Source organism: Ursus maritimus, unplaced genomic scaffold (assembly GCF_017311325.1).
Source record: "Ursus maritimus isolate PB19 unplaced genomic scaffold, ASM1731132v1 scaffold_27, whole genome shotgun sequence".
In the NCBI taxonomy this organism is placed as follows: Eukaryota; Metazoa; Chordata; class Mammalia; order Carnivora; family Ursidae; genus Ursus; species Ursus maritimus.
The window spans coordinates 2852821-2873070 of record NW_024425230.1 but is presented as its reverse complement, the minus strand read 5'-3'; the positions used below and the strand labels follow the sequence as shown (position 1 = coordinate 2873070).

Sequence of the window (20250 nt, the reverse complement as noted above, 5' to 3'; positions counted from 1 at the left end):
GAAATACAATAAATAAATAATAAATAAATAAACTATATACTATATAATAAATAAAAAATACTGTAATAGTTTTTTATAAATTAATATGCAACTAATGAATCATGGAACACTACATCAAAAACTGATGATGTTCTATACTGTGGCTAACTGAACATAATAAAAAAATTAATTTTGTTATAATTTCAAATTTACAGAAAAAAATGTACAACTGGCATAAGGAAGTTTACCCCATTGTTTCCATTTTACCCCATCTGCTTTCTCATTACCTTTTCTCTTTCTCTTCTCTCCCACACCTCTTTTAAATCGGAGAGGACGTTTGGTGCCACTCACTGTCTCCAGAGTGTATTTCCTAAGAACAAGGACCCCTGTACAATGACCAGAACAGAAAATGTAACATCGATACTGTTATCTAATCCACAGTCTATATTCAAGTGTCCTTGCCTGTCCCAATAATATTCTTTACAGATATTTAGCCCAGTTCAGGATCCTGTCCAAAATCATACATTGTTTAAAGTGTCACATCTGTTTAGTTTTTTTTAATCTGGAGCAGGTCTGCAGCCTTTCCTTTTTTTTCCTTTAATTTTTTTCCAGCTTTATTGAGGTATAATTGACATATAACATTGTGTAAGTTTAAGGAGTACATTGTAATTTAAGACATTAGAAATCTTTTTTTAAAAGATTCTTATTTATTATTTATTTGACAGAGAGAGAGAGAGATTGAGCATGAGCAGGAAGAGCAAGAGGGAGAAGCAGACTCGATCTCAGGACCCTAAGATCATGACCTGAGCCAAAGACAGCTACTTAACCGACTGAGCCACCCAGCCACTTAGACATCTTAAGAACTAAGGTGTTTTATTTCACTGTAAAATGCTTTCCAGAATCAGTTTGAGCAGCCCTTGCCTTCTTCTCATGGTATAGCTTACACTACAGAGTTAGCATCTTTTCTCTGCCTCGACGAACTGTCACAGTCCTTTCTGTTTGGATCACTTCAACATCTTATTCTTTGTGTTTTCAATGCTGTGAAATATCTCCTATCATATAATTTTTTTTTGTCCACCTCACTTTTTCGGATACACCTTTCCTTCTCTTTGTCACAGACACTTTCCTAATATATGCCAATAACTTCTCCTTCACCAAGATCATCTGGCTGCACATCTAGAGTTTCTCAAGTGGCAGCAGTGTCAGTGTTCCCCGGGTCAGCTATTTCCTCTATAACTCTATTCACTTTCAATCTAATTTCCCTTCCACTTTACCGCTTTTCATTTATTTCTGCACTTTCATCTTTGTTGGCCAATTCTCTCTTTCAATGATCCATTTTTGTAAAATATCAGGTGGGTTTATCACTGAGAGATAGGGAGGCAACACCATTACATGCTTTATTGTTTGCATGTGACCTGATAACAAATGTTCAGTGACCCATCACCAGCAGACTGGATCATGCTGCACAGTTATTATTTATGCAGTGGTTTGTAGACTGAAGACCTAGCAGCAGAGTTTGCCTTTTATGAAATTATTCACTGTCAGTATATCATGTAACTACAATTCACACATGTGGGGACCATGCAATATGTGGACTGCCTGTGTCTGACCCAAATTCCCATTATCTGACAACTACTGACAAGTTTTTCAAAGATGAAAGTGCTCTGGGACAATGGGACACATTATTTCACATCAAGGAGGACCTTTAGTCACCACACTATACATTAGGTCCCCAGAATTATTGGTCTTGTGACTGAAAGTTTATAACCTTTGACCTACATCTCCCCATTTCACCTACCTCCCAGCCCCTGACAACCATCATTTACTCTCTTTTTCTATGAATTCAGCTTTTTGAGATTCTACATGTGAAATTATACAGTGTTTGTCTTTGACTTATTTCACTTCACATAACGTCCTCAAGGTCTATCCATGTTGTTACAAATTTAAGGATTTCCATCTTTCTTATGGCTAAATAAAATTACAGTGTATTCCATTGTATGTGTGTGTATGTGATTATATGTATATATAAACAGGTAGTGTATAGGGAATCCTCACTATGTGGTAGGTAGTATTGTAAACAGTTTATATGTATTAACACATTTAGTTCTAACAATAATTCATACTAAAATCTAAGTTCCACAAGGACAGGAATTTTTGTTTGCAGCTATTTCTCCCAAGCACAGAACAAACCCTAACACATGACAGATGTTTAATAAATATACAGTAAACAAATGAAAAATGAATGAATAAACAACTTCATAATGTTGGTCTTATTGTCCTACCCATTTTGGAAACAAGAAAATTGGAGTACAGAGAGAGTACTTAATTAACACAAGGTCTTACTACTAGAAATTAACAGGGCCATTCATATAAGCTGATGTAGCTATAATAATATCAGACTGAATATATTTTGATGACAAAAAGCATTACAAGAGATAAAGAGGGTCACCAAATAATGCAAACGTATCCAATAGACGAGAGAGATATAACAGCTCTAAACTTGTATATAACTAATAATATAATCTCAAAATATATTAAGTCAAACTGACAGAATTACAGGGAAAAATGGATAAATCTGCCATGCTAATAGAAGAAGTTAACATAACAGTAATTACAGATCAAAGAGACAAAAATATATAAGTAAGCAATAGAACTTTTGAATAGCAAAGTTAAAACCTTGACTTAAAGAACATATATAGAACATGTGATTACTATAAATTACACATACTTTTCAAAAACAAAAGAGCATTTATTGACCAGAAAATGGGCAATAAGTCGTTCTCAACAAATTCTAAAATATTGGTACCATGAAACTATGTTCTTTGCCACAAAATACACCATAATCAAGTGAGATTTACTCCTGGGATGCAAGGATGGTTTAACACATGTAAATCAATAAATTTGATATACCCCATTAATACAATGAAAAGAAAAAAAAAATCATTGTAATAGATGCAGAAAAACCATTTGACAAAATATGACATAATTTTATGATAAAAAAATTTCAACAAATTCAGTTCATACCTCAACATAACAAAGGCCATATATGACAAATGTACTGCTAACATTATACTCAACCATGAAAGGTTGAAAGTTTTCTCCCTAGGATCAGGATCAAGAGAAGGGTGCCTACTCCAACAACTCCTATCCAACATAGTACTAGACATCCTAGCCAAAAAAAATCAAGGCAAGAAGAAACAATAAAGACATCCAAATCAGAAAAGAAGAAATAAAATAGTCTTTTCTTGAAGATTATATATTCTTATATGGAGAAAATCCTAAAGACCAAAAAACTTTTAGAAATAATCAATGAATTCAGTAAAGTTACAGTATACAAAAGTAACATACAGAAATCAGTTGTTTCTATACAGTAACAGTGAAATATCTGAAAAAGAAATAAAGAAAATCTATTTACAACAGCAGTAAAAACAGTAAAATATGTATTTACAACAGCAGTAAAAATAATAAAATATGTAATATGTAAAAATAAATTTAATTAAGGAGGTAAAAAGTCCGTACATTGCAAACTATAAGACTTGGATGAAAGAAATTGTAAAAGACACAAATAAATGGAAAGATATCCCATGTTCAGGGTTCAGAATAATTAATTTTGTTTAAATGTGCATACTACCCAAAACCATCTATAAATTCAATGCAGTTTCTATCAAAATTCCAATAGCATTTCTCACAGAAATAGGAAAACCAATGCTAAAATTTGTACAGAACCACAAAAGACTCTGAATAGTCAAAACAATCCTGAGAAAGCACAAAGCTAGATGCATCACACTTTCTGATCTCAAACTGTATTACAAAGCTATATGTATTTGATTTATGATTACAAATCAAAACAGTATGATAATAGCATGAAAACAGACACATAGACCAAACAGAATCAAGATCCCACATATAAGGTTCACTAAGAATAAAGGAGCCAAGAATACTCACTAGGGAAAGGTTAGTCTCTTCTACAAATGGTGTTGGGAAAGCTGGATAACCACATGCAAAAGAATGAAATTGAATCCCTAACATACACCATTTATAAAAGTTAACTCAAAATGTATTAAACACTTAACTGTAAGACCTGAAACCACAATAGTCCTGGAAGAAAACAGGAAAAAGACCTCCCTAACATTGGTATTGGTAAGGATTTTTTGGATATAACAGTAAAAAACACAAGCAACAAAAGCAAAAATAAATAAGTGGAACAATATCAAACTAAAAAGCTCTGCACAGCAAAAGAAACGATCAACAAAATGAAAAGATAACCTATGAAATGGGAAAAATATTTGCAAACCATGTATCTGATAAGCATTTAACATCCAAAATATATAAGGAGCTCATCAATTCAATAGCAAAACAAACAAAAAACAATCCAATTTAAAAATGGGCAGAGGGGGGGCGCCTGGGTGGCTCAGTCAGTTAAGCATCTAGATGGAGCCCTGCATCAGGCTCTGTGCTCGGTGTAAAGCCTGTTTAAGATGATCTCTCCCTCTCTTTCTGCCACTCCCCACCCTTCTCTCCCTCTCAAAAAAAAAAAAAAAAAAATGAGCAGAGGAACTGAAAAGATATTCTTTCAAAAAAGACATACAAATGGCCCACAGGTAAATGAAAAAATGCTCAACATCACTAGTCATCAGGGCATTGCAAATCAAAACCATGATAAAATGCCACTTCACATCTGTTAAAATGGTTGTCATCAAAAAGACAAGACATAACAAATGTTGGTAAGGATGTGGAGAAACAGGTACCCTTGTACAATGTTGATGGGAATGTAAATTGGTATCTAAACTAAAAATATAACTACCATATGATCCAGCAATCCCACTTCTGGGCATATATCAGAAGAAAATGAAACCAGGATCTCGAAGAGGTATATGAATGCCCATGTTCATTGCAGCATTATTCACAATAGCCAAGATATGGAAACAACCTATGTCCTTCTACAGATGAATGGGTAAAGAAGATGTGACTATATATATCTATATAATATAATGCGTCCTATTTTGGATATATCCCTTAAACAGCATATAGCTGGATTTGGTCATTTATCCAGTCTGATATTTATTATTCTTAATCATTTTCTTGTTATTTATTCCATTTTTATTTATTATTATCATTAGTATATTTGGATTTAATTTTCTTATATTTCCACAGTCCTCTCCTCTTATAGCTCTTTATTATCTTAAAGTTGTGGAGGAGTTCGAGAGATCTTAAACCAATTTTGGGATATTTTCTTTGTAACTTGTCCATGTAGTGATTTGGTTTAACATATATCATGTATCATGACTTGGTGTCTTTAGAGAAACTTCCATTTTAACATGTTATTACGTAAGAAGATTCTCATGTGATCCTTCATATCTAGTTGCTTGATGGTGTTGTTGAGTTTAATTATGTCCTTACTGATTTTCTGCCTGGTGGATCTGTCCATTTCTGATAGAGGGGTGTTGAAATCTCCAACTATAAAAGTGGATTCATCTACTCCTCCTTGCAATTCTGTCAGTTTTTGCCTTATGACTCTGATGCTCTGTTGTTAGGATATATATGTTAAAAACTGTTTGTTTTCTTGGAGAATTGACCAGTTTATCATTGTATGATGACTCTCTTTATTCCTGATAACTCTCTGTGCTCTGAAGTCAGCTTTGTCCAAAGTAATAGAGTTATTTCCATTTTTTTTTATTAATGTTGGCATGGTATAATCTTTCTCCATCCATTTACTTTTAATCTATGTGTGTCTTTATATTTAATGTGGGTTTCTTTTGGGCAACATATAATTGGGTCCTGTTTCTTGAATCTGACAATCTGTTTTTTAAGTGGTGTAGGCTATTGACAAACAAAATAATTACTGATATAGTTGTATTAATAGCTACCATAAATGTTACTGTTTCTGATTTGTTGCCCTTGTTCTTCATTCCTATTTTTGTTTTTCACTTTTTCTGCCTTTTGTTGTTTAATTGAGCATTTTAAATTATTCCATTTTCTCTCCTTACTTAACATATCAGTTGTACTTTGTTTTTTTACTTTTTTAGTGTTTACCCTATAGTTTGCAATATACATTTAAAACTAATCCACATCTACGACTTTCAAATAACACTATGCTGCACAATGGGTAGTGCAAATACTTTATATAAGAAAATAATCCTAATTCTTCCCTCTCATCCCTTGTATCATTCATTTTACATATACATAAGCATAGATATAACAAAAACATTATTATTTTGAACAGTTATGTGTTAGATTAATTAAGAACAATAATAATGAAGGTGTTTATTTTACCTACACTTATTCCTTCTCCAATGTCCTTCCTTTATGTAGATCCAAGTTTCTGATCTCTGTAATTTTTCTTTCTGAAGAATTTTTTTAAACATTTCTCACAGGCAGATCTACTGGTAACAAATTCTTCCAATTTTTGTCTGAGAAAGATGTTATTTCTCCTTCACTTTTGAAAGATAGATACAGAATTCTAGGTGGGTGTTTTCTCTCTCTCTCTCTCTCTCTAATAAATATTTACTCCATCTCTTCTAGCTTGCATGATTTCTGAGGAGAAGTCAGATATAATTCTTATCTTTGCTCCTCTATAAGTAAGGTGTTTTTCCTCTGGCATCTCTCAGGATTTTTTCTTTATCTTTAACATTCTGTGCAGCAGCCCCTGGCCAAGAGCTTATGCTAAGGATATAATAGGAAAACATGTTTGTGACCTTGCTGGCTTTAGTGTAAACGTCAGAGCACAAGACCGGGAATGCCCGGCTTACACAGCAGCTGGGAGTGCCCGGCTCGCTCAGGGTGGAATGCTGCCCTCAGGTAACGAGTGGCCAAGAACGCCTGGTCTGCAAAAGGGCAGAACACTGCCCCAACTGAAACTTGATTGCTCTTGACAATAGCCCACAGGGTCCATAGAAACATGTTTAAGAATAGGCCTCACTTGCTGAACGTTACATCATCTACTCCCGTGACCTTCCCCGTGATGTACTACTATTCACTAGGGTGTAATATGGATCATCCCCTTGATTGTCTTTGATTGTTTACTGCCAATAAATATGCGAGGTTGCAGCTGTTCGGGGCGATCACACTCTTGGTGGTGGCACGCCTGGCAGTTGTCCCCTGCACCCACACTCTCTTTCACAAGCTAAACTGTCTGTGCCTCGTCCTTCTCCTGAATCAATACCGCGGCTCCACGGGCAGTGTCGTGGCATTTCTGTAGTTTGAAAATGATACAACTAGGTACAGTTGTATTTTTTCTTCTTTTATTCTTCTTGGTGTTCTCTCAAATTCCTTATTCTGTGATTTGATATCTGATATTAATTTGGGGGGAAATTCTTTGTCATTTTTGTCGTATTTTTTTTTTCTGTTTCTTTCTTTCTTCTCCCTCTAGAGTTCTCGTTATACATAAGTTACACTTTTTGTAGCAGTCTTACAATTATTAGATATTCTGTTCTGTCTCTTCTTTCTTTTAGTTTTTTTTTTTTTTTCTGTTTTTTCTTTGTTTTGGAGGTTTCTATTGAGCTATCCTCACACCCAGAGATTTTTTTCCTTAGTCATGTTCACATTACTAAGTCCATCAAAGATCCTTTACCTCTTTGGTTAGGTTTATTCCTAGGTATCTTATGGTTTTTGGTGCTGTTGCAAATGGAACTGATTCCTTAATATCTCTTCCTTCAGTCACATTGTTAATGTATAGAAATGCAATTGATATCTGTGCATCGATTTTTTTATCCTGCCATGTTGCTGAATTGCAGTATGAGTTCTAGTAATTTAGGGGTGGAGTCTTTTGGGTTTTCCACATAAAGTATCATATCATCTACGAAGAGAGAGAGTTTGACATCTTCTTTGCCAATGTAAATGCCTTTTATTTCTTTTTACTGTCTGATTGCTGAGGCTAGGATTTCTAATACTATGCTGAACAAAAATGATGAGAGTGGGCATCCCTATCATGTTCCTGACCTTAAGGGAAAAGCTTTCCATTTTCCCCCATTGAGAATGATATTTGCTGTGGGCTTTTCATAGATGGCTTTTGTGATATTAAGGTATGTTCCTTCTATCCCTATACTTTGAAGAGTTTTAATCAAGAAAGGGTGCTGTATTTTGTCAAATACTTTTTCTGCATCAATTAAGAGGATCATACTGTTCTTGTTTCTTTTATTAATGTGTTCTATCACATTGATTTTGCTAGTGTTAAACTACCCTTGCATCCCAGAAATAACTCCCACTTGGTCCTGCTGAATAATCCTTTTAACGTACTGTTGGATCCTATTGGCTAGGATGCTGGTGAGAATTTTGGAATCCATGTTCATCAGCGATATTGCTGTAATTCTCCTTTTTGATGGGGCCTTTGTCTGGTTTTGGGATCAGGGTAATGCTGGCTTCATAGACAGAGTTTGCAAGTTTTCCTTCCCTTTCTATTTTTTGAAACAGGTTCAGAAGAATAGTTATTAGTTCTTCTTTAAAAGTTTGGTAGAATTCCCCTGGGAAGCCATCTGGATCTGGACTCTTGTTTTTTGGGAGGTTTTTGATTACTGCTTCAATTTCCTTGCTGGTTATTGGTCTGTTCAGATTGTCTCTTTCTTCCTGCTTCAGTCTTGATAGTTTATAAGTTTTCAGGAATGCATCCATTTCTTCCAGATTGCCTAGTTTGTTGGCATATAGCTGCTGGTAATAAGTCTCTATTTCCTTGGTATTAGTTGTGATCTTTCTCTTTCACTCATGATTTTATTAATTTGGGTCCTTTCTCCTTTCTTTTGGATAAGTCTGGCCAAAGTTTATCGATGTTATTAATTCTTTCAAAGAACCAACTTCTGGTTTCGTTGACCTGTTCTACTGTTCTTCTAGTTTCTATTTCATTGATTTCTGCTCTAACTGTTATTATTTCTATTCTTCTGCTTAGTTTAGGCTTTATTTGCTGTTCTTTCTCCAGGTCCTTTAGGTGTAAGGTTAGCTTGTGCATTTTAGATTTTCCTAATTTTTTGAGTGAGGCTTGGATGGCTATGTACTTCCCTCTAAGGACCACCTTTGCAGTATCCCATAGGTTTTGGGCTAATGTATTTTCATTTTCATTGGTTTGCATGAATTGTTTAAGTTCCTCTTTAATTTCCTGGTTGACCCATTCATTCTTTAGTAGGATGCACCAATAGTACCAAAACCATAAGATACCTAGGAGTAAACCTAACTAAAGAGGTAAAGGATCTATACTCTAGAAACTACAGAATACTTATGAAAGAAATTGAGGAAGATACAAAGAGATGGAAAAACATTCCATGCTCATGGATTGGAAGAATAAACATTGTGAAACTTCTATGCTGCCCAGAGCAATCTACACTTTCAATGCAATCCTTGTCAAAACACCATCAACATTTTTCATAGAGCTGGAACAGACAATCCTAATATTTGTTTGGAACCAGAAAAGACCCTGAATTTCCAGGGGATTGATGAAAAAGAAAACCAAAGCTGGGGGCATCACAATGCCTGACTTCAAACTATATTACAAAGCTGTGATCATTAAGACAGCATGGTATTGGCACAAAACCAGGCGCATAGATCAATAGAACAGAATAGAGACCCCAGAAATGGACCCTCAACTCTATGGTCAACTAATCTTCGACAAAGTAGGAAAGAATATCTAACAGTCTCTTCAACAGATGGTGTTGGGAAAATTAGACAGCCACACACAGAAGAATGAAATTGGACCATTTTCTTACATCATACAAAAAGATAAACTCAAAATGGATGAAAGACCTCAATGTGAGTCAGGAATCCATCAAAATCCTAGAGAACACAGGCAGCAACCTCTTCGACCTTGACTGTAGCAACTTCTTGCTAGACACCTCTCCACTGTTAAGGGAAACAAAGGCAAAAATGAACTATTGGGACTTCATCAAGATAGCAAGCTTTTTCACAGCAAAGAGAACAGTTGACAGAACCAAAAGACAACTGCCAGAATGGGAGAAGATATTTGCAAATGACGTATCAGATAAGGGGCTAGCATCCAAAACCTATAAAGAACTTATCAAAGTCAATGCCCAAAGAACAAATAATCCAATCAAGAAATGGGCAGGAGACATGAACAGACGTTTCTCCAAAGAACACATACAGATGGCCAATAGACACATGAAAAAATGCTCCGCACCACTTGGCATGAGGGGAACACAAACCAAAACTGCAATGAGATACCACCTCATAGCATTTAGAATGGCTAAAATTAACAAGACAGGAAACAACAAATGTTGGTGAGCATTGATAGAAAGGGGAACTCTCTTACACTGTTGGTGGGAATGCAAGCTGGTACAGCCACTCTGCACAACAGTATGGAGGTTCCAGAAGAATTTAAAATAGAGCTACCCTATGACCCAGCAAGTGCACTACTGGGTATTTACCCCAATGATACAAATGTTGTGATCTGAAGGGGCACCTGCATCCCAATGTTCATAACAGTAATGTCTACAATAGCCAAGCTGTGGAAGAAGCTCAGATGTCTATTGGCAGAGGAATGGATTAAGAAGATGTGATTTTTGATGCAATGTTCCATGATTCATTACTTGCATATAACACCCAGTGCACCATGCAATATGTGCCCTCCTTAATAGAGAGACTCTTAACTACAGGAAACAAACTAAGGATTTTTGGAGAGGAGGTGGGTCGGGAAATGGAGTAATTGGGTTATGGGCATTAAGGAGGGCACATGATGTGATGAGCACTGGGTACTATACGGAACTGATAAATTATTGAACACTACCTTTGAAACTAATGACAACTATATGTTGTCTAATTGAGTTTAAATAAAAAATAACAAAGAAGATATTAGTTGGAAAAAAAATAAAGAAATTATATGCACACCCCAAAATTTAGGTCTATAAAAAATAGTGCCTTAATGACTCAGAAATGAATGGATAAATCAATGGAGCAGAATATGTAGTCCTGAATCCTGCATTAAGTTCTGAGAATTTCAGAAACCAATATGAGAAGAATTTAAAATCAACAGGTATTATTTGGCAAATGGATTATTTGGAACAAAAATGAAAATAAAAATTTTATTGGATTACGACAGTTACAATGTTGTGTTTTCAGAAAAAGATAAAATGACCATGCTGATTTTCTGAAAAGTATTATGTATATTTCACAACAGGTCTCAAATACACAAAAACTACACAAAATAACACTTTTTCACTCTTCTAAGAATTGGATGCAGTTAACTATGGAGTTAAGTTAGATAAATGTATACAGACATTTCACATATTACAGGATAAATATATAAGCAAAAATTTCTTATATAAAACTAAATTTTGAATCGTTTTTAAGATTTATTTATTTATTTGAGAGAAAGAGAAAACAGGGGAAGGGGCAAAAGGAGAGGAAGAGAAGCAGACTCCACACTGAGCCCAGAGCCCAACATTAGGCTTGATTTCACAATCCCGATATCATGTTCTGAGCCAAAATCAAGAGGTGGGTGCTCAACCGACTGAGCCACCCATGTGCCCTCGGCTGGAATTATTTTGAATACTACTTTATTTTTAAAGTTGCAAGACAATGTCTTATGCAATGTATTTTTGTAAAAGATTTTAAAATATTTGTCTTTGGTAGGCTTCTTTAGCTGTCACCAAAGTGAAAAGGTGCTATTGAAATTTTTAACTAAAGAATTTTAATATTTAAAAGTGCATGTGATATTTCAAATAAATAATAAACAGTATATATTTTCCTCAAAAATATATTTTACCATTGTAAAGATACAGATGATCTAAAGTGAATTAAAAAATATCAAGCCTATATTAAAAATATAGAACACAGTATTGCCTAATAGTTAACCAATTCTTGAATAAAAAGTGCTTTTTAAACCTGAAACCACTGGACAAAGTTTTAAAGAAAGAAAAAAGGACCTACTTTATTTCATAAAAAGGTAAACTGCCTGAGGTTAGAGAAAATAAAAGGGAAAATGTCAATAATAAGAACACAGTGGGGTAATGTTTACATACTTTGTTTCTTCCATATATACCAGGGATTGGCAACTTGTTCTGTAAAGGATAACATACTTAGGCTTTGTAAAACAGAGGGTCTCTGTCTCAACTACTTAACTGTACTATTCTAACACAAAAGAAACCATAGACTATATGTAAATGAATAATCATGGCTGTGACCAATAAATCATTTTTATGGATACTGATATTTAAAGTTCATTAGATTTTCACATGTCACAAGATATTCTTCTATTTTTTGAAAAATTTCAACTATTTAAAAGTGTAAAAAACATTCTTAAGCTTGTGGTATGTACAAAAACAAGCAGGTGGCTGGATTTGGCACACGGACTTTAGTTTGCCAAATCCTGATATACAATGGGTTCTTAACAATTCATACACATTATAATAAGAAATTGGCTAAGGTCCCAAGCATAAGAAATCAAAATGGCAAGACCTAATGCAAAAATGTTCAACCTCATTGATAAGTAAATGCAAAATTAAATGAAATTTTTTTTTTTTGCTTAATAACTTGACAATGATTAGGAAAAAATGGTAATCTTCAGTATAAAACTCTCTGAAAAGCAACAGTGCATCATGTTTTACAAGTCTTGAGGGACTCCATAACCTTTGCACGGGATTTCCACTTTTAGGACTCTATTTCAAAGGAGTAAATACACATGTAGGCAATTATTATGAAAAATCATGTTCATGTAAAATATTTATAAAAACTAAAACTGGAAGCAATTGTGTGTCCACCATTACAGAAAAATATATGTAAATTAAAGCATATTCATAAGGAGAATATTACATAAATCTTGAAAATTATATTTTCAATAACAATATAAAGAAAACACACCAAAATATTACCAGTGGTTATCTCTAAATAGTGGGGTTATGGTGATTTTTAGTATTGTTTATATTTTCCCATATCGTACATTTCAAATTAAAATTAAAATGTAGGGGTGCCTGGGTGGCTCAGTCGTTAAGTGTCTGCCTTTGGCTCAGGGTGTGATCCCAGAGTCCTGGGATCAAGCCCCGCATTGGGCTCCCTGCTCCGCTGGGAAGCCTGCTTCTTCCTTTCCCACTCCCCCTGCTTGTGTTCCCTCTCTCGCTGGCTGTCTCTCTCTCTGTCAAATAAATAAATAAAATCTTTAAAAAAATTAAAATGTAACAATATGAGTTGGGTGAGATGTAATTAGGTAGGAAAGAGAATGAACAATAAGAATAATGGACCTGGAAAACAGAGCTGTGTTGGCAGAGAAGAAAAAGTTCTTCAATATGGGATGAATCAGCCAAGGAATGGAGGTAATAGGCATTAATGCAAAAGTGAAGGTTGCCTTTAGACCACAGCTAGCCTTGGTTATTTAGGGAAATGACATCAGTTTTCTTAGTAAGGGTTGTCTCAATCAGAGCTCTGACTGAAGGCGGGTAGTCTGTCTGCAATAGGCAACAGGGGTCGTAGAAGCAGAAACTGGACAACAGAATCAAGCCGGAAGGCTATTGTGATTGTCTTGGTGAAAGGAAAGAAGGTTTGCATTATTGGGAACAGGCACAAGAGGAGGAGATACACAGAAAAGAAATGCCACAGAATTGATGGTACCTGACACTGTCTGTTGTTCAATGTCTTGGATTAAGTATGAGAAAAACTTAAAAAGAGGAATTTGAAATTTTGAACCTGAGAAATCGATAGGTGATGGCATTGGCTGACTTAGGGTATGCAAAGACAACACATGTAGAATCAAAAAATAGATTTTATAGGGCATTAAAGTCAAAATTCCTGGGAAGTAGAATTTATTGATGGTTTTAGAGCTTATGGAGGAATGGATTAGAACTTTGTGGGATACCCTGTGAAGAAGTCAAGTGGTGGTGCAGCTTCACCACAGATAGCTCAGGCTCCTGGGTGTTCAAAGAGTATAGAACTGAGTCATGACCTCTGCACAGCATTGTCCCACTTGAATGCCCAAACCTACCTACCTTCCTTCCTTCCTCCCTTCCTTCCTCCCTTCCTTCCTCCCTCCCTTCCTCCCTTCCTTCCTCCCTTCCTTCCTCCCTCCCTTCCTTCCTTCCTTCCTTCCTTCCTCCCTCTCTCCCTCTCTCTCCCTTTCTTTCTTTCTTTCTTTCTTTCTTTCTTTCTTTCTTTCTTTCTTTCTTCTTTCTTTCTTTCTTCTTAAATTTCTGTTCAAAAAAGTCATACATATTTCTCCTAGCAAATTTGGAAAGAACAGAGTTTAGTAGTAGAAAAAATTTCCCTGAATCTCTCCATTTAAAATTTTGGCATATTTCCTTCTCTCTCTCTCTCTCTCTGTTTGTCTCTCTCTCTCTCTTTTTTTTTTTTTTTTAATTTCAAAACAGTTGATGAAGCTGGGGGTTGGTAAAAAGGGTGAACATGGTCAAAGGTGCAAACTTCCAGTTATAAAATAAATACATCATGGGCATGTAATGTACAACATAGTAACTATAGTTAATAATACTGTATTGCTAAGTTGCTAAGAGAATAGATCTTGAAAGTTATCACAAGGAAAATAATTTATAACTACTTGTAGTAATGAATGTTAACTAGACTTACTAGGTAATTATTTCACAATGTATACATACGTCAAATCATTATTTGTATACCTGAAACTAATATCATGCTATTTTTCAATTATATCTCAATAAAAATAAATAAAACCTGGAACACACACACACATGCAGTTGAGATGTCTATCATTGCATATACAATTTTTGTATTAATTTTCCCCTTGATGATACAGCATAAGCATCAACAGTGTTATTTTAAGCCTTTTGTATGAAGAGAAAAGAATGCTAAGTAAAGAAAGAAAAGAGGAAGAAAGAAAAAAAGGGGAAGAGGGAAATAACACTGAATCTGTTTTGTCTTTGTTATATAATAAAGAATTAATTTTGTCCCAGTTCCTGGCACAGAACTTCTCAGGTGATAGAAGAGTCTTTGTTAATCATGAGCCCATTGGATCGCTATGCTTTCACTATCATTATGTTAATAAAGTAAGTTAGGGTTGGCCTCTAGGATTGGGGATTTAGTCACCAGGAAAACTATTCACAGAACTAGAAGATTGGAACTTTGAGCCAACCCAACCTCCAGGGATGGGAGTGGAAGTGGAGGTTGAGTTCAAACAAGGGGCCAATGACTTAATCAATCATGTGTCTGTAATGAAACTCCAGTAAAAGTCCTGAACATGAGGCTCATTAGGGCTTCCTGGTTGTTGAACACACAGGAGAGTGATATGCTGCCCTGATTTAATTAAAAGGCTTAGAAACTCTGCATCCCTCCTCGACCTTGTATTATGCATCTCTTCATTTGGCTGGTCCTCCTGATTTGCATCCTTTATGAATAGAGCTGTAAGTGTAAGTATAGCATTTTCCTGAATTTTGTGAATTGTTCTAGCAAATTATGAAACCTGTGGGGGCTATAGTAACTCCAAAATTTATAGCCAGTCAGCCAGAAGCATGGGTGGCTTGGGAACACCTAATGTATTCCTGACCCATAAAATAAGGGCAGTCTTGTTGGGGATCTTAATATGTGGGGTCTGTGCTTTCTCTGGGTGGTTAGTGCCAGAATTGAATTGTGTTACAACCAGTTGGGTTTCTACCAGATTAGCCTATTTTAGGAAGGACCAGGAGAAGGAAGTCAGGCTAACATATGAGGTATATCCAGTTTTGAAATAAAGTCACAAAAAGAGATTTCTTTATTTCGACAGCTTCCTCCTTGCTTTAAAATACTCACTTTCTAAATACCATGAAAGTGCATGTCCTCAGGGCAAAAACGCCTTCAGAAATTGCATATTTAGGTATACTGCCTTCAAAATGTTAGTTTCCACAATGAATCCTAATGTTCATTTACTGCAGCTTGAGTTGGAAAGCAGATGATTTTATCCGAAGAACTGACAGCATTTCCAATCTACGTAACATCTAGGTTTTTCTTTTTCATTATTAAAAATAATCGTATAAACCAGAAAATCCAGCAGGGGGGTGTAGAATTCCAGTTTCTGAGATATTACACATTTCTTTGAAAAACAAGTTCTTTCTTTATTGCTACAACTCAGTAATCCTGCTAAATATTGACCACAGAATAAAACGAGCTTCTTAAATGTCATTGTTCCTGAGCAGTGATTGAAAGGCTCTTCTCCCTAAAAGGGCTCATTTCCTTTTTTTAGTTACTATTAACAGGTGTGTTCTTGTAGCTGCTTTGCAAGCAAATATTGGTCAAGCTGAAATTTCTTGTAAGTATTCATTACTAATACTTATGAAAATAATTGAGTGTAATACAATTTTTATAAAAGCAGAGGCTCTTTTCAGAGAGGAAGTCCTATGTTACTTAAAATGTATCACATTATGGACACATACTATATTCTTAATAAGAAACTTCTTGGATACATACCTAAGTGTGTATATGTACATTTATCAAAATAAATATACAGAGGTAAAATAAACTATTTCCCACAAAATATTTGCAAAGGAAAAAATCAAATATTCTTCAGAAATAAATAATATTTTCATAATAAATGTAAATTAGAAAATTGAGAGAAAGTGTGGTCATATTCCTGGGAAACAAAACTGTCCATTTTTAGAAATGTCTCCCCTCTGGACCATTAGAGCTGTTAATATTCCTTTCTAATATTTTATCCTCCTGGACCAACAAAGTTTAACTATATGGACTATCAATACAAGCTAGAAAAATAATACTGGAAGGCTAAACCAAAGCAAAGTTAAGGACATGCCTGAAACACATGCCCATAATCAAAAGCTGAATCCGTAGTCGTACCATGTTTTTGCTTCGCATGTCTGTCCCTCTTTTCCCTCGAACACAGGCATTTATAAAGAGCAATATTATAAGTGATAAAATTGAAGGAAGAATCAATTACTGCCCTTTCTTTGGAATCAAAAAGCCCCACTCAGGCTACCAGGACAGTTTCCTGCTCTTATAGCCACCTCCACCTGGGTGCCCTCACTTCACATTTCTGCTATCTGCCTACCTCGGTAATAGGGTTATGCCTGGCGTCAAATGGGAAGAAGTGGGGGAAACTGAAGAGAGGAGGAATTTGCTAGGTCTTAGTGAGCAGCCCTGGTTTGTAGGGAGGAGACTTGGAAGACATAGACAATCCTTTCCCGTGCCCATCAGGTTAGAAGCCAACCGTTGTCTAAAACCCACTCCTTCCATGAAGTAAGGTGAGGAGGGATCCTGATTCCTTGGGTATGGGTAAGTCTTAATTTCTTGTCTTTAGAAGAAATGTGCTATTTCATACTGTATTAGAAGAAATATATCTTTAGAGGTCTCTATAAAGCATTTTCAATTATTGTATCACACTTCAATTATTTTTCCCTTTGGTCATTTGGCTGGGGCCAGGAAGTGCTCTAAGCCTGTCTGCATTCTGCCCCTTGTGTATTCCACTACCTCCTTATAAGACTTCTGAAGTTTTGATAACTTCCCAGCATCTCATTTTCTTCTCCTATAACATCTTCTCATCTCCTGGGGTTTATGAGAATTCAGTGAGTTAATCTTGAATGTGAAACATTTGACACAAGGACAGACATGGAGTAATTATTCAATGAGGTGAGTTTCCCTCCTTCAAATGGAAACTCCTTGTGGAGGGGATACACCGGTTCTCAAGGAAGTCCTTGTTTTGGAGCCCAGTGTGTGGTGGTGGGGAAAACATAGGAATTAAAATCACACAGCCCTGTCCAAATTCCGCCTTACCAGCTCTGCAACTAGAGAAATGTAATTTAAGTTGTTCGGGTTTTGACATCCTCACCTTTAAAATGGGTATAATAATCCTTATCTCTCAGATGGTTGTAGAATTTAGTGAATTTGTAATGTGTCAATGTGGCTAAGCTCAGCTATGTGCCCCAGAATCTCTTCATATGCTTCCAGCTGGAGTGGGCGTCAAGGAATATTTTGCATGGATTTGGAGGGCAGAAGTGAAGCAGTAGTTGTGTGTTTCTGTATAAGCTATTACACTTCCAAACTATCATGCTTGGGTCACTTAACTGCTGGCTTTCTTGTTGGTGTGCAGCAGCAGTCAAGCCTGCAGCTGATTTTCCATTAGCTTCTCCAACTCCTGGGTCAGGTAGATGTTTAGTTACACAGCGAAGGGTGTCAGCTTCTCCTTCACCACCTACATCATGAAAATTGGAGGCAGTGAGAAACTGATACACAGAGGTATATTAAGTGTTTTAAAGTCAACTCTCCTGAAAAAAACAAAAGCTCTGATTTGCTGTGTTTGCCAATTTACATCATGTAAATACTCCCTATTTGGATGATTTCAAGCTACCAATGTGGTCTGACTGAATGCGAAGTTGGGAAGAGATATGTACAATGGACTCTGGTGAGCTGGATTGAGAGGGCTTGGGCACACCACTTCTGGCATGGGCCCAGTCCATTTTATCAGTTTCAACATATGCCTGTGATTTCTGGCTTGTCCTTACCCTTCCTATCTTTGCAAGCATCTTCCTGCTCTGCAAACTTTAAGCTGAAGATTTAGATGAGAAGACACAAGCCTTTCAGAGACTATTAACCAATTCTCATAGTTGCCTAAGATCAATCTCTAGACTAATCCCTTTTTTTTATTTTTATACACGGATATTTCCTAATGGTTTCACTTCTCTGATTGAACAGTGACTCTTGTCTGATACACAAAGCTTGAGAAATATGTGAAACATGCAGCAGTGGACACTAAAAAATGTTGACTTCATTTATGAGCAATTGCCAACTATTTTAAATTTCGTGATATGCACATTTCTTTTCCTGATATCACAGCACTCAGAAATATTCATTCCATATTCCATATTCATATGGAATAATGTTCCCTTTATATTTTTTCTAAGGAGATGAATGATGCAGACTAGCAATATCCAAGATATATAATGTAAGACACATATGTAATATGAAATTTTCTAGTGCCCCATTAGAAAAAGCAAAAAGAAATAAATAACATTAATTAATATATTTAATTGAACTCAATATATCCAAAATATTATTTCAGCATGTAATAAATATAAAATACTATTAATGAGATTTTTTCTTCCAAGCCAAACTGTGTCCGGCTTTATTAAAGATGCTTTTCATAAACAATCATGGTATTTCAGGCAGGACATGGGCAGACAATCGTTAACAGTATACAACAACTTTCCAACCCCTTTCTTCAATGGACTACCAAAATCAGAAAGCCACTATAAAACCCAGTGAAGTCTTCATGTGATGCTCTGAACAGGGAAAGTTTAGAGTGAGGGTTGACAGTTCTCATTTAGCATGTTGCTTAACAACTTTTCACAAGCTGACACTGACTGTCAGGAAACGAAATGAAAATTGTAGAATTATCAATCTGAAGATCCCCAAGCTAAAAGAGGAACTCTTGAGGGACGCCCTGTCAGTGGTGACACTGTAAAGTCCAGATTGCCTAACATACTGGGAACCAGTAGGTCTCTGGGTTTAAGGGAGTCAAGTCTATGTTGAAGGCAGAGAGGGAGCAGAGGGCATAAAAAATGAATTTTAGTCTTTCCATACCACCAAGGTGTTGTGCCAAGGTGGCTCATGTGTGTCAACCTCAAGGAATCCCTCCTCCGCCAAGGGGAAGTTTCTCAAAACTAGAAGAGAAAGGTGTTTTTCCCTTTGTGTCAATCTAGCTTCAGAGATATTCTATTAGTGACATATGCCCTTCACCCCAAAACAACAATGCAGTGTTCTGTGTGCTAACAACATGGCTTAAGAAAAAAAAAAAGTAAAACAAGGTTCTGCATTTTTATAAAACTTGATAAAAAAATACTATTTCAAATTGTAGAGTCACCGGAAGTACACAGTTACCAAAAATGCACACATTTCACTTGGCATCTCCAGCACCTTCAGCTTTCTGTGCCTGGTCTGTTTTGGCATCTCTGTTTTTTGCAGGGTTATTCCCCTCCTTGCCAGCATCAGCTTTTTCCCTTTGGATACCTTCTCTCCCTTCTTTGCAGGGGCCTTTTTGGGCTTGGGCTCTGGCTTTGAAGCAGCAGGGTTAGCAGATAACCTTGCAGATCTTCTCTGTAACTCATCCTTCACCTTGGCTTTACCTCCTTTAGCATCCACTTCAGCCTTTCTCTTGGGCATGATCCTCAATTTCAAGAAGTCACAATCAAGAACTACACTGTGGTGAGTGACCACCATGGGACAGTGTAGATACAGACCCATATCAAATGTAAATAGCAGGTAATACATTTTTATCATGTCTAATTATCTGTGTATTTAAAATGTATGTATTTGATCTCAATATAGGCTACAAAAGTGGTAGTGCCATTCATTGTGGGGTTACAAGGGTTATTAGTAACTCGTACCAGGTTTTTC

General features: G+C 35.9%; 1 pseudogene; it reads right to left on the bottom strand.

Moving 5' to 3' along the window:
* Positions 1-19704: 19704 nt before the first annotated feature.
* On the bottom strand, positions 19705-20016 carry LOC103677083 (annotated as a pseudogene).
* Between the last annotated feature and the right edge of the window lie 234 nt (positions 20017-20250).